This window comes from Xyrauchen texanus, chromosome 16 (genome assembly GCF_025860055.1).
Source record: "Xyrauchen texanus isolate HMW12.3.18 chromosome 16, RBS_HiC_50CHRs, whole genome shotgun sequence".
Lineage (NCBI taxonomy): Eukaryota > Metazoa > Chordata > Actinopteri > Cypriniformes > Catostomidae > Xyrauchen > Xyrauchen texanus.
In genome coordinates, this window is record NC_068291.1 from 22,308,458 (window position 1) to 22,314,611 (window position 6,154).

The 6,154-nt window shown below is 33.5% G+C and overlaps 1 protein-coding gene across 1 annotated transcript in view; it reads right to left on the reverse strand.

Moving 5' to 3' along the window:
- The window catches only part of LOC127657123 (protein GREB1-like), a 44,589-nt gene extending 43,135 nt beyond the window's left edge, over nucleotides 1-1,454 (reverse strand). Inside the window, exon 1 of the mRNA XM_052145777.1 lies at nucleotides 1,325-1,454. The gene's annotated coding sequence lies outside the window, so the exon portion shown is untranslated. The remainder of the gene's footprint in view (nucleotides 1-1,324) is intronic.
- Nucleotides 1,455-6,154: the final 4,700 nt, after the last annotated feature.

The window sequence follows — 6,154 nt, forward strand, 5'->3', positions numbered from 1 at the left end:
TGTTAAATTGTTTTATGTATCTCTGCATTTATATTAACAATCGGCCATCCTGCTCTCTAGATATTGGCATCGGCCATTAAAAAAACCCATATCGGTCAACCAATACTTAATATAAGCAGCTCTTGAATTTCCTCTTATTAATATTTTATAGTCAAAATCTAGAGAAAATCTGTCTCTTGGCAATGAGAATAATCAAATGTATTTGTGAGTGAATGAACAAAACACAAGGCTTTTATAGCAAAAGGTACAAAAAATAATTTACAATCTAAATGCTTTTTGCAGAGGGAGATTACTATCTGTTTATTATTGCATTGTAAAGTAAAGGGGTGCTTTTTACAGCCATATTTTAGGAAACTGCCTGACTTTGTAAGCAAGAGCCAATGTCTGTCCTTCAGAGACTAAAAGAGATAAAGTATCTGTTTGTGTTGTCTGCTGTGGGAATTGGAGTGAAACCAACAAATCGGAGTATAAATGTAATCATTCTCACAACAAAATAGCAACAGACCATAATATTTACCGTATATATATATATATATATATATAATATAATGCAAATAAAGGGTTGACATTTATTTATTTTATTTTTTTCATTTGAGCAGACCAGCGCAGATTACACATTTTGCGACACTCATTTGTATTGGTCACTGGTCAGAGTTAAAATAATAACATAAATAATACAAAACATAGGCCTATGTAACGGAGGAAAATATGATTATAAATAATCATTTCCGCTAAAAATGAGTCCTGATGTTTTCTATCAAATTTGGAGATTAAATGAGCTTCGCTTCTAAACTGAGTGTGTAAACTTAAATGCAACAGGTTAACAATGTAACCATGAAACTATATGAATGAAACAGTTCGTTAAATCCTGTGCTGTCTGAGTCACAAGTGAACTGAATGCCCAAAAATGCAATTAAATTACTGCCAAACATGAACTCCCAAAACAATCTTAATGTGTTGTATTAACCATCAAAATAGATTTTAGGTGGTTTACTTTATGTACGTGTTTTTTGTTTCTTCTTCACATTACGGTTTTTTAAATATTTACATTCATAAAGGGATCTTCCTTTAAGATTGTTACATTTCTGCATCTAAAAGATTAACGCTTATATCAAAATGCTGTAAATTCTTCAAAAGTCTATATAGTCTTTTAGGATAAAGCCATTCTCTGATTAAGTGTATTTATGGATCGATACATGATTTTCACATTTTGTTTTAAGAGTAGCCTAGATGCATAGATAGGACCAACATCCTATATTTGCCTCATATTGACTATTTACAATGCAATAATAAACACGAGCACTAAAGACAAACATGGACTTACCTTCAATTTACTGGAAAAGCACTGAAATATTCCTAGGGATATTTATTGGGTTCAGACAATTCATCTACATATCTCCGATATGCTCGATTCTGCCGCCTCCACTGAACGCAAGCGTTTAGATCTGGGAACGCTTGCAGCGTGAGATGTGTTTCAGCGCAGAGGACACCCCTTCATTCTCAGCTGAGATGGTATTGCCCACCTTCGCCACACTACTAGCAGGATTTTTGTTGAGAATAGATGTGCCTATAACAGATGTGTAGTGTAATGAACAGTTTAAACAGCGAGAAGTTTTTATTTTATTTAATTTTATTAATTTTACCTTTAGTAGTAAAAGTCCTTGTTTATTCAAAAATAACTTTTTCAGATATATTCAAAATTTGCTTTCTCTGGTGAGCAAGATTGTATATTAACCACTGAAAGTGCAAGAATATAAACCTAATTTCATTTTAATTAATTCACTGTTATTTTCCGAAATATTTTGATTCAAATTAATAGATTTTTATGATTTTCTTTACAACGTTATGAACATAACATTTATTTCGAGTTCAGCTGCCTGAGTTTTTATACAAAACTATGACCTCAGTATTTGCAGGTGCCCCTGCCTACTCTCTTCTCCAGCTCTCGCAAATGTTGTATCCCCCAGGATACAAAAAACATTTGGTTAAAGCTAAAGTATGTAACTTTTTCTGTGTTAAAATACTTTCTTTAATAACAGATTAATATGTAGAGGTAAATATTAGTATGCAATTCTCAAGTTAATTTACTCAAAAACTGTAAACACTGTGTTTCTGTGGCATTATAATAATTCCTCTGTTTGTTTTGAGAGACCTGCTCAGACACGCACACAACGTTACTCAACCAATGCATGAGTATTCAGAAAACTGTTTTGAATACAACGTTTATTTTAGCAAATCCGTTTAGTGGCGATAGTGGCGCAAATATTACATACTTAAGCTTTAAGGCCCAAATAAATCAGTAACCATCAACGTATGAATTTGGAGAGCAATCTGCTGTGCTTTTTAGACTTTTTTGTAAGCTTACTACAAAATAAAGGTAATTATTCACATTACACAGGCTATAGTGGCCCCAGCATGTTTCTTTACAAACCATAATCTAATTTGCCAACAATGTGTGTGCATATGCAATTTATTAGACGATTCAATCTGGCTAAAACATGATCATGAGCACGTCTACTATGGCTGTCAAATCTTTATCACCATCTGCTGGACAAATATAGTTAAAACACAGTTGGTAGTGGAGATGCAGGCTAGTGTCATTTTTGACATCATTCTTTTCTTTTTATGATCATTATTATCAGCATTTTAAGCTGTTGTGTCAGTGTATGTTGTGCTATATATGTATGTTATCAATAGTTACCAAAGTTTTGGCAAGCTGGTTGTGAAATGACATAAGCATTAGTGTCAGTGAGCAATGTAGAGTCTGTTAATAATGACTACATCATCAGATATATTTCAAACAATCCAAACATAGCACTGATGTCAGAAAATTGATACATTTAACTTTTTATTTGTATTTTTACTTAAACTGAACCACATCAATCAAGAATGCTTATATCTCAATGCAATGTATTAGCTCAACATGATGAAAATAAATATTGTGTTTGTATCCAAATGTTATTTTACTAAATACAGTGCTTTAAAGAATGACAAGGCTTTATTTATAGTGAGTAAAGACATTTGGGCTATATTGTTTCATAAATTTGGACCATTTAAAGGGATATTTCACCCCAAATTGAAAATGTTCTCATCATTTACTCACCCTAATGCCATCCCAGATGTATGACTTTCTTTCTTCAGCAGAACACAAATTAAGATTTTTTTATAAGAATATTTCAGCTCTGTAGGTCCATACAATGCAAGTGAATGTTGACCAGACATTTGTAGCTCCAAAAACCACATAAAGCAAACATAAATGTTATCCACATGACTTCAGTGGTTAAATCAATATCTTTAGGAGCAATATGATAGGTTTGGGTGATAAATAGATCAATATTTAAATTGATACCTTATTTTACCCTAAATCTCCACTTTCACTTTTACATCTGAAAGACACATGTGGTGCCTGTATAGTTTTACTTTCACATCTGAAAGTGAAAGTGGAGATTAAAATATTGACATATTGATCTGTTTCTCACCCACACTTATATTGCTTCCGAAAATATAGATTTAACAACTGGAGTCACATGGATTACTTTTATGTTTACTTTATGTGCTTTTTGGAACTTGAAATGTTTGGTCACCATTCACTTGCATTGTATGGACCTACAGAGCTGAGATATTCTTCTAAAAATGTTCATTTGTGTTCAGCAGAAGAAAGAAAGTAAAACACATCTTATGTGGCATGAGGGTGTGTAAATGATGAGAGATAAAAAACATTTTGGGTGAACTAACCCTTTATGTAGAAAGCTGAATTAGCTGTCTGGCAAACACATTCCTGTGGAATTACTGAGCAATGCATTTCAAAGACACAATTTGTGCTGTGTTTCTTGCAATACATAACAACGTAAACATACCTAAAAAATTTGTTGTTTTTAAAATCTCAAGTGAGCTGATCTATTAAACCATTCATAGAACACTGAGGCATGTATGAAGTTAATGACTTCTCTGATATGTTCCCTCTTTCCAACTTGTCAAGTGACAGAATTATTACATTGACATGAGCATATCACATAACTGTCACCCTTGTGGTGCTGCCGCCACCAAATGTTCATTTCTCATTTTTCCCACAAGTCCCCCTCTTTGGCAATTTGTCATCCTGACGGCTTCTTATTCCCCCACTAAGTGCCCACAGGCGAATCTGACACTCATTGGTGACAAAAGCATTTTAGGTTGTCATGCACTAATGCAGAAGTTCCCGGGGACTCAACCGGTGTATTCATCTTCATCTGCTTGACTTTGCTCATTCCACTGTTGTCATGGTATTGGTAAATTAAATGTAGCCCCTCCTTTGATGTGAAGAGCACTGTCAACAATTTACCCAAATGCTTCTCATTAGCTGGTCATGCTGCCACTCATCTGCAGATTTAGGCTTTTAATCCAGGTGAGTTATTGTTGCGTTGGCATTAACAGGCGCCATGCCCTAATGAGAAAACAAGAACTGGAGCAAGGCCAGTAGAGGAGGGCTTGCTAGTGATTCATTGGACCAGGCCGTACAGGTTCGCCCACCCCAATAGGACATAATATGGCCATTTATATGGGTGTCATTGGACAGGAAGCACAACCATATCTGGACTCTGAAGGGCAGGCCAGACAATCAAGTTTTCAGAAAGGAAATTCAACTTATTTCAAATGTATTATTTATTTTCTTATTCAGATGTATTATTATTATATAATAGATTTCTGAAATGACATATACCTAAATAAAATTAAATAACTAAATAATGGGACCCACATTATATTAGGTGGCCTTAACTACTATGTACTTAACCAATTGATACAATGTAGCTATTATGTACATACATATTGTTGCATTATAATTACATTTAAAGTACTTGCATTCAAATAGATTTGTATTTACACTGTTAACTTTACCCCCAACTCTTACCCCAAAAACTAACTCTAACCCCTACTCTTTTCCTAAACCTACCCATACCTCAACCTCAGAGAGAGCAAATGTAGGCACTTTGCAGAACAACATGTAGTTACACAGTAAATACATAGTCTTATATGTATTTAATGTAAGTACATAGTAGTTAAGGCCACCTAATATAAAGTGTGACCAAATAATGTTGCTGACTCCCTAAATCATATCTCCAATTAAAGCACATTAAACACTATTATATTTCTATTCCATATTTAGAAAACAGAGCCTTTTATACTCCTGAAAACTGTAAAGGGTTACTATCCTTTAAAATGTCTGCTGACTAGACAGCTAGGTATTTCTAATTTACACACAGTGATTACCAAAGTCATTTTAATGAATACCATTGTAATATTGCAAGCTGTAAAACATATCATTATCATTAGGCTTTTACACACTACTCTAACCAGGAATGCGTTCAGCAAAGCCTTAACAAAGTCATTAAATCAATTTAAAAAGAGCCTTATTTGAGAAGCAATAAAATTCAAAATTATTTTATTACCAAAAAGAGTATTTAACAAGTAGCTGATTAAATGCCAAAGGCAGGTTATCTAAGTTTAACCTTCAGAAGAAAAAATGATCAAAGTTTGCCCCTGGCATTTTTGGATAGAAATATCATCATCGCCCATTATCCGGCACTCCTGAAGTTGCAAGTGGCCTTCTGTGGGTGGCAGGGCAGAAAATTATGTGAATCAATTAATGACCATCGTTATGTGAGAGGGAAAGTACGGCACATTGTACAGGATAGCACAGAGCATGAGGGGCTCTCTACACTAGTTAACTGATCTAATGGCAATTATGTAAATAAACTCTATAAGATGGATTGCATATGTATAATCTAAAGAATATATGATGATGACATCATATGTCAGAATTTATGTATCAACAAGAGTGTCATATGTGGTTACCTCATTTACATTTTTCCTTGAAAGTTAATTGAGTGAGAATAAGTTAAATAATAAAGAGTAAACATAAAAGTCTTGGCATTATTACTATTAAAATGCATCTATTTAAATTAGAGCAATTATAAAATTATGTAAACAACATCTTTTAAAAATTCCCTTTAACGCTAATTCTATATGTTGTTGAGTAGATGCATGATAAATACAAAAAATGCATTATTAACAAGTTGCTCATTAGGATGCCATTCACAGTTCATTTAAAAAGTGACCTGGCCTTATTTGCATGAAAAACACATGCAAGCCTTGAATAATGGAAAATAAATACAAA